This window comes from Silurus meridionalis, chromosome 23 (assembly GCF_014805685.1).
Source record: "Silurus meridionalis isolate SWU-2019-XX chromosome 23, ASM1480568v1, whole genome shotgun sequence".
In the NCBI taxonomy this organism is placed as follows: domain Eukaryota; kingdom Metazoa; phylum Chordata; class Actinopteri; order Siluriformes; family Siluridae; genus Silurus; species Silurus meridionalis.
In genome coordinates this window covers 9,178,370-9,192,158 of record NC_060906.1, presented here as the reverse complement: position 1 = coordinate 9,192,158, position 13,789 = coordinate 9,178,370, and positions in this window count along the sequence as shown.

Genomic DNA, 13,789 nt, shown 5'->3' with positions numbered 1-13,789 from the left:
GACAGGACTTAAATGAATAAGTCCTGCTTAATGGTATGGTCATTAGTTCCAATCCCAGCCTCACCAAGCGCCCACTCCTTGGCCCCTGAACAAAGCCCTTAACAACACCGCTGCTCAGATGTATAAATGAGATAATTGTAAGTTACTCTGGATAAGAGTGCCAAATGCCATAAATGTAAATGTGGAAGGTTTTAGGAATAATATCAAATGACCAGGAAGATCTTGCACCACTATTGAAGCCACAGCAGAGTATCTTCTTTGTAAAAAAAAAAAAAAAGAAGCAAAAAAGCAATCTTTGTGTGTGGAGGATGAAGTAAAGCAGAATCTGAAGGGATGAAAGCAAGCACCTAGTAGCCAAAACATACTGATTCATCTCTTCTGATCTTTATCCTGGCTGGATGGTAGAAATGCAGCGTGTATGCGAATGGAGGTTCAAAAAAACTTCACAGGTCTAAACTGTGAAATTGTATAGTGCTAAATCTGATCTGTGCTTGGCAGAGAATCATGAATTCGGGAGCCAGGACTATGTAACAAAGCTCCCATGCCTGTTTTCAGTAGGACGGCAGGTTAAAAGTCTTTTTCGCGCGTACAACTTCGAGTTTTTTCTGTTTGTATTTGTTGTATGTGCTCCACTTTTTCGCTAATACAGATCTTTTATGGTAAAATCATGATGTCATATGGATATGTGCATCAATGAATTGTGCTTTCTAACATGATAAGGAAATCAAATGAGTAAATAGATTTAATAAAGAGATATGCAGAGCCTGCAACTTAGTTACTTTAAGAATCCTGTGTTATACCCTGGACTAAGAACAGATAAAATACTGAGAAGTTTTTTTATAGAACAGGCTTTGTTCTGGGTGGGATGGTGGTGCAGGTGGACATTATGCTTTAGGGTCCTAGGTTCGATCCTGAACTCGGGTTAATCTCTGTGCAGAGTTTCACATGTTTTTCATGTGTATGTGTAAAGAACCTCTGGGTTCTCTGGTTTCTTACTTTCCATAACTCTCCAAGTTGGAGAACTGGCTATGCAAAGTTGAGTGTGTGTGTGTGTGTGTGTGTGTGTGTGTGTGTGTGTGTGTGTGTGTGGCAATGATGTCCTGTGCTGAACTGTTATCCATTCCAGGGTGAATGCTACTGCCTTGTGTTTAGTGTTGTTGGAATTTGCTCTGGATCTTTTTTTCCTTTTCTTCATAATGAATTTTAAAACCAAATAATGATGAACCACTTGGCAAATGACACTAAATGCACGTCCTTACAATGGATCTATTTCAAAGCTGTCTACTCGCTGTGAAAGATATTAAAATACATAAAATGAAACAGAATAAAATAATTCTCTCTCTCTTTTCTCTTAGACACACATTTACAAAGTTACATCCTTTCCCCGCTTGCTCACAAGGGGCAACAGACTAGCATCTTCAGGCTATAGCCAGAATTTGTGCTCACATGATATTCATACACACCCACACACATACAGCACCCCTATGGGGAGGGCATTAGTGGTTGTGGTGTTAGTGGTGATAACGGAGGTGGAAGAGTTTTGCAATTTTTTCCAGAGTGCAACAAAATGCAGTACCTTTTAAAAGAAATACTTTTAAGATCAGTGAACTAAAAGATGTTTTAACACTCTACTAAGGGATTGAGCTACCGAGCAGCTGAATATGCCATTTTAACATTTGCCATTTAACATAGTATTGTGCAGTTGTTAATAACCTTGTTTTACATTTTTAATGGGTGTGCAATTGTTGTCTTTTCCATTGGAAAGCTTACTTACAGGCAAATACAATATAATACATTACAACCTTTATGGCAAGCATATTTCTTTACACATGCGTTACACAACTTACTAGATATGACCTATCCATTGAAAGAAAAATAAAGCAAGAAGAAAAGAAAATTAATAGCAATGACAAAAACGTGATTGAGTCAGTCATCATACAAATAAACTATTATACTCTTTTTTTTAAATGATTATACCATACCGATTCCAAAACTCCCGGTAAAGGCAATCAAATTTAATTTGTGGCATTTCATTGGTGACAGAAATGGTTGCAGTTTTCGTGACTTGAATCTAGATTGACACGGTGGGGGTAAATGTGCCACATTGTGTGCTACTGATGAACAGATAATGAGCTTGTCACCTCAGGGTCAGCTGGTGATAGGAAAATCTTTAACCCTACAGGCAGAAAGATGAACTTTGAACTTCTTTTTGTAAACTTTAGGGGTGTATCTGGACATCCAACAACGGTCAAAGTTAAACAATGGTGGCTCAGAATTATAGAAAAACCTGTGCTACCTGAATATCCAACCTTGTTAGCCGACCCGGGCTCTCCTACATTGTCAGCTTCACTCCATCTTTCAATATAAAAAACTCATTGTGCATGGTAGGGCATGATTTATTTATATTTAAAAAAAAAATTTAAGCCGCCCTAACATTCCTGAATTTCACTTTTTTGTGGTGGGTTAAAACGGAAACATCTGAAAAGAGATTTCTGTTGCTAAAGAAGACACCTGTGGTCTGTATAAAGACGTAACAGAAGATGCTATAAATTTATAAAGAACATATTTAAATCAAATGAGGAATTGTAAACATTTTTGTAAAAGGGGCAACAAACCATACAAGGAATACAATGAGTAAAATGTTTCAAAAACACATGCAAGAAGAGAATCCATATAAATCAGTATAAGTTCTTAAACCTTTAGTAGTAATTTGCGAATGATTGCAACTTTTTGAATTAATTATTGGACATTACAGTTTTTTCTGATTGCTTGAGCAAATTTTTTGTAACTATTGGCTATTTTTGCAAAACTCTACACACAAATAAGAAAACCTTTCACCCAATTATCAAAACATTGTAGTTCTCTTGCAAAAGCGAACACAGCTAGATTAACTCTTCACACCTTCGTAAAAATGGTGTTTTCGTATCAAACAGTAAACACAAGCCATCATCTACTAAGCACACAATGTGCCAACTACACACTGATGGTATGAATACAAAACACATCTGGCTTTTGCTTTCTCTGTGTACAGATGTCAATTTGAGGTCATACTTTTGTCATAGTGTCATGTAAACATACAAGAATCCAAACTTCAAGTATTGGTGTTTATTCACACTCATCAAAACCAAGACAAAGTCAGAACACAAAATAGTAATTTCACAAAAAAAAAAAAAAAAAAAAAGACAATCAGCCTACATCATGTCATCTTTCTGGGTCCGGCCACAAAATTTCGTCCACATCGCATGCAATATTCTCCAGTCCAAGGCACCGGGGAAAATATCTCCTTGAATGCCGTATCCAGGCCTGACATGATGCCTGGTCAATATCTCCACATGCCTCCTCCATTGCCTGTAAAAGGGCTACCTGTTGATGAGGATGACGGTCGTACACTTTCCAGCGCCAGGCAGAGAAGAACTCCTCGATGGGATTTAAGAATGGAGAGTATGGAGGGAGGTTGAGTGCCATGAAGGATGGGTGGTCCGTAAATCAGTTGCGGAACAAAGCAGCCCTATGGAAACTAACATTGTCCCATATGATGACATATCGGGTATGCTCTGGTCTCTGAACAGTTAGCATGTCATGTAAGGTGTCCAGGAATGCAATAATGTGTGCAGTGTTGTATGGGCCTATGGTTGCATGATGGTGAACAACACCATTTTGGCTTATAGCTGCACACATGGTTATGTTACCACCACGTTGTCCTGGGACATTGATGATGGCACGGTGTCCAGTAATGTTCCTGCCACGTCTCCTGGTTTTACTGAGGTTAAAACCGGCCTCATCTACAAAAAGTAGCTCATGTCCCATTGCATCTGCTTCTAGTTCCATCACTCTCTGGACAAGACAAAACAAATGCAACACATCAGGCCCATGCACAGCACTACAGTATGCACTTCCAAATTCAGAACCAATGACACTATAGCTTACCTGCACATAGTCATATCGCAGTTGCTTTACACATTCTGTGTTTCTCTCGAAAGGAACTCTGTAAATTTGCTTCATTCTCACCTGTTATCATTGGGAAAACACTCTGTTCAAAATTCAAAACTCATCTGGCAATTATAGACAATCACATACACACCTGAAAACACTTGTACAGAAAACAGAACACCAATCGGTCTGAGCCTTAGCACTACAAATAAAGGAGGACAAAGAGAGAGGGGAGTTGGACGTGGACGTGGACGTGGAAGAGGACAAAGACGAGGACCAGTGCGGAGACGTGTATCGGATGACATCAGGGCAACTCTGGTCCAAGATTGGTTCACCAACCATAACAATTGTACACTTTTATACCTGCCCCTTACAGCCCCTTTCTAAATGCAATCGAAAGATTATTTTCAGCATGGCGGTGGAAAGTCTATGATCGGCAACCACACGCCCGCATGCCTCTTCTGCAAGCAATGGAAGAGGCATGTGGAGACACTGAGGTGGGATCCATCCAAGGGTGGATTAGGCACACAAGACGATATTTTCCCCGATGCCTAGCCCGCGAAGGACATCGCCTGTGATGTCGACGAGGTCTTGTGGCCAGATCCGAACAGAAGGCGGAATCCATAAGACCCCCCCAGGCCCCCACCACACACATACATGTGCACACACACAAAACAAGTGTGTTTTTTCCCACAATAGCAGTTTATCCAGTATTTGTTTTGTTTTTTACTTTTGTTTTGTTGCTAAATGTAATGACTTGTGATTCTATTTTTCTTTATTTTTTTAAGAATGTTTTTTTTTTTTTGTAAAAACTCTTGTTTGATTACTGAATACATTTAAACAAATCAATCTTTAAATAAATTTACTTTTGAGTTTTACAAAAGACTGAGTCTAAGAAAATTACAATATATATAAAAACACAAAGACTGCAGTGTTTTATATAAAGCGCATCAGTGTGTTGCTGGTGATATGAAAGAGTAATTCAAATGGTGCTTGTGTGTATGGTTTTGTTACAAGAATTTCATTTTTAGAAAGGAGTGTTAAGTTTTGAATGCATTGTTTCATTTTGTCATAGATGTGAGTTGTTAATCTCCATGTGCTATGTCTGATTGGCTTGTGTGTAGAGTTTTGACATAATGAGCCAAATTCTGCAAAAAGTGTGTAAGCAATAGGAAAAAACTGTATTCTGTGGCGCGCAAGTACACGACTTAGTGCAGAAATGCTTACACTGTGTATATTTTGAAAGATGGTGTCATTATCAATTATGCGCTGCTGTATTTCGCGCAGTCTTATTGCATTATTGGCAATCACCATGTTCACTATATGGGTCTCTTGCTCTGGAGTGAACATTCTTCCTCTGCCCCCAACATCTGGACGTCTAGCAAAAGTAAAGTAACATTTTCAGTATTTTTGCATGTATGGTACTGTTGTGTTTCTCATTAGAGTATGGCAGTGCTACAAAGTACTTACCGATTCTCATTTCGAAATGTCCTAATGATGCTTGCCACAGTGTAGCGGCTCAAATTAGGCTGAACCCGTTGGCCAGCTTCCCTCAGGGTCATCCCATGGTTGATGACATGGTCCACTATTGTAGCTCTGATGTCATCAGTTATTCTATTTCTTACTCTTCTTACCCTTCCTCTTTCCCCTCCTCGTCCTCTTCTTGCTCCTCCTTGTCCTCTTCCTCTAACTTCCTCTAACCCTCTCGCTTCTTCACCTCCACGTCCTCTCCCTCAGCCTTCTCGGCCTCTTCTTGCTCCTCCTTGTCCTCTTCCTCTAACTTCCTCTAACCCTTTCGCTTCTTCACCTCCACGTCCTCTCCCTCGGCCTCCTCGGCCTCTTCTTGCTCCTCCTTGTCCTCTTCCTCCAACTTCTTCACCTCCCTCGGCCTCCTCTGCCTCCTCTGATTCTCACTCTTCTCACTCTTACTGCTCCTTCCATTGTACTCCACACAGACAGCTTACCTGTGGCTTATTTATAGTGCTTAGGCTGATTGCAAAGTGAACTAATTATCTAAAACAGTTTTCACATGTGAAAGTGTGCCAGACAGTTGGCAAAATAGTGTTAATGATAGCCATACATGTGTATAATTTTGCTAGGAGTGTGTTGGAAATTTGGTAATTGAGTGTAAGCAGTGAGTTGTGTTTAAAGTTCTGCAAAAAGAGTGTTGTGCAGTGAATTGTGCCTACAGTTTTGCAAAGTGTGTGCTACAAAATTGCAAACTGAGTGCAAAGCAGTGTTTGTGCTTTTAGTTTTGCAAACTTAGTGAGTGGTTTTGCTATACGTATTAATAGTTTTAGAAATTGTGCTACAAGAATCACGATTAGCGCTTAAGCATACAGAAAAAACTGTAATAGTTCATCAATGCTCTTTAAAAATAAATTAAATTTACATGAATATTATCTAGAGTATTGCAGCTATAAAACCATCCTTGAAAAGTCTTCTTTCAAAGCGAATAAGACAAGCTTGTTGTCTTAACTCTAAAGCCTTCTGTCCTGGAGATCTTCCTTCGCAAAAAAAAAAAAAAAAAAAAAAAAACAGCTACTATTATTATAATACTCCAGCCAATTTTTAATAGCTTCACACTGTTGTGCAGTTGTCCAATAATCCAAACATGTTGCAACAGCAAATTATAACAATCAAGCAAAAATCAACAGGCAAAGATCTCAAGCTAATGTTCACAGCAAACATCAGAACGAGAAAAAATTTCTGTGATGTTGCCCATGGCATGTTTATTGGTCCCAGATGGGCTGCTTCGAGTATTTCTGTTGTTCTCTTAAGATTTTTACACATCATTCTCCAGAGTTTACACTGAAAGCAGAAAACTAAAGCCATCTAGTTGGCAGAAATAATGAACAAAAAGGTCAGAGAATAATAGGTGGAATGGTTTGAGCTGACAGGTAGGCTACAGCAACCGATGGGCTGGGCAGAAAAGAATCTCAGGACAAATTGAATTTGTTTAAGCCTGGAATTAGTGCATGCAGTGTTTTTCAGGTTTTAACTGAAAACTTATCTGCTGTGTCTTTTCCATTTTTAAATGTGTGTGTCAAAGAGTGAGAGAGAATTCGGGTACTGTACTTTACCCCAAGCGCATCTCCACATGACAAAGTGCAAACTGTTGAACTCATTGAAGTCATAAGACCAACAGTACATAAATTACTTGTCTCTGCTACCTAACTACCTTCCAAGACAATTGAGGACTGTCTTATGTATTAAGCTCTGACCTGAGAAAGCATGGATGCTTCAAGACCTTTAAATGTTGTCCGTGGTATCTGGTATTAAAATGTTAGCAGTAGATTGTTTAAGCCATTTTAAGTCCAGCATAACACACAGATTCGGATTGAGATAGGGATCATTTTGAGGCCAGGTCATGCCATTAATTGGTGTAATTGGTCTACAGCAGTGTTTAGGTGAGTGGTAGCAGAAAATAACTAAGAGAATCACATTTCCTCTTGCTGTCTTCTAATAGTGCCATTTATTTCCCAGGTAGGTGAAATACACACACCCAGTCAGTGGTGGTCAGAAACAAGCTAAATGTAATGCATTACTTTACTTTAGTAACTTTTTCACATATCTATTTGGGGAGACTTTTATTTTAACTTTAACTATATTTCAAAGTCAGATATCTATTACTCAACTCCATTTTGTGAAATCAGTTGTTCCTTTTTATGTATAAATGAATATTATAGTATATATACTTATACTCATGTTCCCATTGTAACATAAAACAATCAGCAGTCAAGACAGGTAACAAATTGACAACTCAAAAACAGCACAATAGACAGCAGACCAGACAGTATCGAAAACAATACACATAGATACCACAATAGACACAAGAATATGAAATGAGAAATGTTTCACCCCAGTTCACAGGTACAAAAGTTTTATTGCAAATTTAAACATAGTAAATGATAAACTAAAATAAATACCCAAACACTGTAAATGATAAAGTTCACATTGTTTGGCTTAGTAGACAAGTGGCATGAATGTAAAAGGACTTTTTGTGATAAATATATAGTGCTCAAGTGATCACTTGAGCACTTTATATTTAAAGTGAGCACTGTGTTCACTTAACCTGACAGTCGGATTGTTCTATGGTGTATATATGCCTTATAGAAAATTTCTTAAATAAATGTCTCTTATATTTAAATATAAGTAAAGACACTTGACCATACTACTATTAAGCTAAGAAAGACCATATTACTGTAGCTAAGTTTCTGTTTCTACATTTATACACATTGTTTAATGTTTATTTGCAAAACCAACTGTGATGGACGGATTGTGGTCACTGGATATATTGTGTTTAAGGTTGTCTTTAAACATAGGCCTTGAAACAAGTACCCCAATGGGTGTACTCAGGCAAGTCTGAGTGTTATTGAGTAATGGAGGATATAATGTCTCAGCAGTTGAGGCTGCAACATAATCGATGTAGAGAAAAGAGTGGTTTGTCTTGGCACAACAATGCATTGTGTTTTTCAATATGTTTTTGTCCAAGTGATAAATCAATTGGAGGTATCGCTTACAACTCAGGGGTTTTAATCTGGCCTCGAGACTCTGTAGAAACAACATCAGTCCACGTGGGTAATTAGAGTCAAGCTGTGGGCAGGAGTGAAGAGGCCTATTTTGCTCAACGAAGCTGCCCAAACTCTCAAAACAATACTCTCCCTGCTGAGTGGATAGAGAGAGCAAGAGAGTGTGTGAGAGAGAGAGAGAGAGAGAGAGAGAGAGAGAGAGAGACCCATGTGAAACCACGGAGTCGAGTTACACCTGAAAGAGAGAATTTCATATCGAACAATGCTGAGAGGTAACTAATCTGATTAGGCCCCATTATGCTTCTGCAATCCAAATGCATCATAAATGGGATTTGATCTCCTTGTTAGCGCCAATAAAACAAAATAATCTATGGTTGGGTTTCACTTCATCGCTCTCTAGGGACTTGGGAGATCTGCATGGTTTACTGTTAAAAGACATCAGAGGCAAACTTTTTGTTAACACATCAATATCTTAGCCATTGTGTGATACCTAGAAGCCCAGCAATATCAGCTCACATGTGTTATGTATATCCCTTTATTTCACAGGCTAAATGGCTTCAATCTTTAATTTAACACTGGCTAGACGATACAGGTGTGGTTGGAGTGTGCTGATGTGTTGACAGCCTCATACGGTTCAGGTCATATTTGTGCTACCCGTGGTCAGATATCTAGCATCAAGATCCTGGAAATTAATCATGCCAACTGCCCAACAAATAGAGTTTAGATTCTTCCCTTAGATTTCCTTATCATTAAGATGCACCAACTAGTCACTCGCAACATATTAGTTCTAGGGGTCTCGGGGTGAGTCAGAAGTCTCAAGTGGCACCCTAAATTCTGCCAGTTCTTCACGTTTTGTTGATGTTATCACCGATGGTCATGTTGCACAAATAAGAGAGGAAATAATGATATAAAACAAGCACTGAAACTGCATTTGCAATGCCTTTTCAGTAATGTAAGGAAAACTTTATTTAGAAACTCTTTGGACTTTTTCATTATCTAATTTTCATGACCCATTTGATGCAGTTGTCCCTTAAAAGTACTCAGAGTCTTTGGTAAGAGTACACTTTGCTTCATACACAGTAAGAACACAAAATGACACTTCTTAGCTTTGATTTAAAGCTTTAAAATTAGAAATTGAACCGCAGCTGGGTTCGTAGACCTAGAGGCCAAGTATGTCATTTGGTACATAGCTTACATGGACATGTGATTAAGTCTGCACTCGACAGCAAAGAGCCTTCAGCTTATATAGAAGTAAGAATACTTGGGATTCTTCATCTATTGCAGGTTCATTATTTCTGGTAAGACAGAGGTTTCAGTGTATCAATAAATCCAAAATATAATGGTGATGTTTGCATTTATTTGACAATGTTTTGAACAATGACATTCATAGGAAAAACATAATGTCTGTTGGAATCTAAACTGTATAAACCAAAGTATTGGGATGCCTTTTTTTTCCAGCCATAGCTTAAAGGCACATAATTGTATCAGATGTCTTTGGATAACAATGTGCACAAAGCCAGCTTCATGAAGATATGCTTTACATGGGTTGGAGTGGAAGACCTTGAGTGGTCTGCTATAGAGCTGAATTGGAACGCTAAGAACCCTTGTCTTCTGGAATATAATGGAATATCTTCCAAGAAGAGTGGAGGTTATTATAACAACAAATAGGGACTGAATGTGAAATGGGATGTTCAAAAACATCATACAAATCTTATGGTCTGGTGCCCACAAACTTTTGTCCATATACTGTGATTAATTTGCTGATAATCTGAAACTGCAAAGCACAAATGACACTTACTTATGCACAGGTGTAATGTACTTTCAGGTATATCGTTTTAAAATACTTTTAAACCTCTGCTTTTACAGTACATACACAAGTAAAGATTTGTTCAATATGTTAAATGTATAAAAACAATTTTACATTTGGTTAGTGTAATCTTATAATTGGAAATACTTAATAGTTTTGACTACATTCATTTTTGTTGCTTCATCTTTCCTTCTGTTTGTTTCTATCGGCCTGTTTTGATTGATTTCCATGACAATATAAGTCCCTTGATGTTTACTGGGTTGGTTAGACCTCAGGCACTAAGTGTTTTGAGTGACACTTTGAGTAACAGATCTGACAGTGTGGTGAGAAACTGAATATAGAGCTGTCACGATTAAGTATCACAGACAACACTGACAAAGGCTTGTTCAATATTAACTGTGGGCTATATAGGTGATGTTTCCCATCCCACAGACTTACACAGGCATGTACGCAGGCAGAAAACTACTTCAGATAAACAGTTGCCATTTACGGGCTCTTTTTGCACTTAGTTCTTTAGCAACGGCTCTTATGCAGTGCGGCCTACAACTGGAAAAAGGGAAAAAGTGAACTTTCTGGATGAAAAAAATGAAATACAGGATACTGTTGTGTTCTGAGTCAATGCACAGTTACTGAGGGAAACGTTTTGTGTCACAGCACATTATTTATGAATAATTTGCCTGGAGCTTCGCTGGCCATACGAATGCACATCCGTACAAACCCCAGACACATGTGCATGCCTCTACATGATTCTCTTCTCTTCTGTCTCACTTTTGCACTCAGCTTAGCTACCTGTCATGAGTTGCACTTTAACTGTCTCTCATTTTCATGAAGGTTTGACAGACACCACAGTGCCTTGGCTACAGCTCATTGTTTTGCATACCACCCCCACACCCTCAGTTGCACCCTCCTTCTGCCCCATGACACACACACACACACACACACACACACACACACACACACACACACACACACATGAATGCTATTTGCCTAAACACTTGATCAGCAAGTTCCTTTTTTCATTTTGCTACAAGGCAATACCTGGAACCTTTAAATAATTATTTCTTTTTTTTTATTTCTTTTTTTATAAAACACAGTTCACTTCAAATAAAAATGAAAATACTTTATCAGTCACAGCTATAACTATAAACTCAAGAGAAACAAAAACCGGTGTCAGACATACACAGGGATTTAAGCAAAAAAAAAAAAAAAAGTGCAGTTACAGTAGGTTTAGTTCTTCTGAATAAGCACACTATCCAAACTGACTGTATTACAGACATAGCGCACACTAACGAGAGCTCTTAGAATGAAGAACACCTGTAAAATTGACAGTGTGTCGCCCTCTAGTGATGGAGTGCAAATAGCACACGCTAAATGTACTAAGTGGGGCTAATCTAGACAAACACAATAATAATAATAATAATAATAATAATAATAATAATAATAATAATAATAATAATAAAATCACAAAGTTACGTTTTAATATTTTTTAGTCAATATGTTTTCAACTATTCACTATAAGTCTATTTTTATAATTTCATAGCGTTTCTCTTAAGTGAAACAGTGCAAGTGTCTGTTTACGTTGGAGTTTTATCTGCCATACAAGGCCCTCAGAGTCAGCACCTGCAGGCTCTTTTAGTGTAAACTCCATGTTGCTTAAAACTGTTCCTTAAAAAACAGATTTTTGTTGACAGCACTGAGGCCATCCTTTGATTGGATGGTTTTGGCACAGATACACTTACAGGACATTTATGAGACGGACTTTTCAAGAAAAGCTGGACATTGTGTGGAAGGCTCAGCCAAAACATTTAAGTTTTTTTCATGAACCAAATGATAATTTTTTTGTGTTTTTCTTTAATGTAGATTTTTGCAGGAAAACACACAATTTGCCTTGATTTCAAATCCTCTGTAAAACCGTAATGCGCAGAAAAAATGCGCAGAAAAAAATGCACAAAAAACCTAAAGCTATTTAATGATTTTAATACTGACGCTTCTCGCTTCTGCTGAGATGTTGTATGTGGGTGGTACAGCTGTAACTACAGTGAAATGAGAATTGTTGAATTGTGTTTACTGGGTTTGTAAAAGTAGAGTAGAGGCTCACAGTTGTAGGATCTTTGCATTGTACTGCAGCATTATATTTACCTAAAAAAAAAAAAAAACAATCTAAAAAAGTGCAACATTTTTTTTTTTTTTTGATTTCCTTCATGCCCTATCAAGTAGATCACAGTGGATATACACGGAGAGGGAGGCAGTGGATTGCTGGATGATAAACTCTATATTTAAAACCTAATTTAATCCGTGCAGTAATGAATAACATCAAACTAGCTACACAGAGAGTCTCTACCATGTTTCAAGATGGCTTTTCACACAACATAGTGAGATGGAAATCAGCTCAGGTTTAGCTGTTACAAGCATTGGTGCTGGACATTTGTTAGGGTTTCAGTTTACATAATGTTTTTTAAAGAAATGCAAAATGTGGAAGACGAGGGTATTATAGTCAATAGTGTCCAGCATCAGCATTTAGGAACAGACCAGAAGGTTGATATTGCATGAGGATAAAGATCTTTTGCATATTAGTAATAATATATCACTACAATTCCTTCTCAGTGCGAAAGAATGACATCTTAAATATAGTAAAATTGGTGCCATATAAAATTTAGCATTTTTTTTCTAATTTTAAGTGTTCAGTTGAACTATTTAAATGATGATATAGATAATTGATCATTTAGTTTAATTATAAAATGTGTCTACCGTATAGAAATCTACTAAAAACCTATATTTTTGAATAACAGTTCCGTTATTACCTATACAGTGCTCTTATTAATGAATGCATGACAAGAATTGTGTTCCATTTTTACAGCTTATAATACATTTTCTATATATTATATAACAATGTGTAACAGCCAAGTACCTATGACGATTCCTTTTGGTGTATTCTTCAAAGGGGGTCAAGGTCAGGCAGAGGGATGATGTACCCACTGTCTGAGCTCAGTCTCTGTTTTTCAAAGCCACTTTTACATTCCCTCATCTTGCACTGGATCTTATAAGCCACAGACTAATGGGTCTCCTCACTTTGCACACACTGGGTGGTCGCTCTTCAGGTAGTTCTTATTTACACACTTGTAGCTCTGCGAAGACAGGGAATGTCAGGACCGGGAATCAAGAGAGCAAGAAAGGCCAGAGAAGGGCAGTCACTTACTGTCGAGCAGTTCCAGGGACTACTCGGGCTTATGGCAGCAGCGTCCAGTGATTCCACTTGGCCTCCTGCACATTAAAACCCTTCAGTGGAGGCTCAGGATCCATGGGTTCCCATGGAAGGGCAATCCTTTCCATACTATCAAGGTCACATGGCAATGCCTACATCCCTTAGATGTTTAGAGAGATCACGGGTCCTTTCTCAGAGCCCCATGTTGGGAGTTTCCGGTCGTTGTCTATTGCTTGCGACGAATGGGTCTCTCATGGGGTGGATAGCGGTCATGAGTGGCCACTCCACCCAAGGTCTTTGGGAAGGGCCCCATCTCCT